The following is an 882-nucleotide window of genomic DNA, read 5'->3' as shown; positions in this document are numbered from 1 at the left end:
TTATGAATTATGAAAGCATGATTATGAATGGATGCATTCCCCCACTTTATAGCCTCTAATCTGTGTGTTCTGAGCTAAAAACTGGGTCAAAAGCAGCCCAGAAATCGCCCCCTGTGATTTTTGTTACGTTTAGGTCGCGGGCAAGTGACGCGGAGGCGTCGTCCACGCGGCCACGCGGATTGAGGTTCGCAAATGCGAGACAGACATGTCATTCACGCGTTTGCGTCGCCTAACTTCGGGGCATCTATAGCAAATTATATATCAAATTGAAGCCCCAGACGTTAGCTTTCCAACGCAACTAGAAACGCATTGTTTGGACCTCTGTAGCTAAAGTTATAGCGGTTTGAGTACAAAGAGGTCAGGCTGGAGAGCTTAACAACTTCTTCAACTCCTTGTATTCCTTCTACTTTTGCATGCTTCCTTTCCATCCTCCAAGCCATTCCTGCCCTATAATATCCAAAAACACTTAACACACATATCAAGGCATCCAATGGTAATAAGAGAGGATTAATAATAAGCAAATATAAGATCAAAGAAGCATGTTTTCAATCATAGCACAAAATCAGTAAGGAAAATATAAAACATGCGAATTGTATGAATAAGTGAGTAAAGAGTTGATAAAAACCACTCAATTGAGCATAAGATAAACCATAAAATAGTGGTTTATCAACCTCACCACACTTAAACAATAGCTTGTCCTCATGCTAAGCTCAAGAGAAACTATAAAGAGATGAAGAGGAATGATAGAATGTATGAGATGCAACCTATGAATGCAACTAAATGCAAAATGTTTCTACCTACTTGGTTAAAAATAAATAAGTTCTCTAAGACAAACATAAATCAGATTTCACTAATTCAAATCATACAGTGAAAACAAGTAAA

Source organism: Arachis duranensis, chromosome 3 (genome assembly GCF_000817695.3).
Source record: "Arachis duranensis cultivar V14167 chromosome 3, aradu.V14167.gnm2.J7QH, whole genome shotgun sequence".
NCBI classification, from domain to species: Eukaryota; Viridiplantae; Streptophyta; class Magnoliopsida; order Fabales; family Fabaceae; genus Arachis; species Arachis duranensis.
This window is presented reverse-complemented; position numbering follows the sequence as displayed.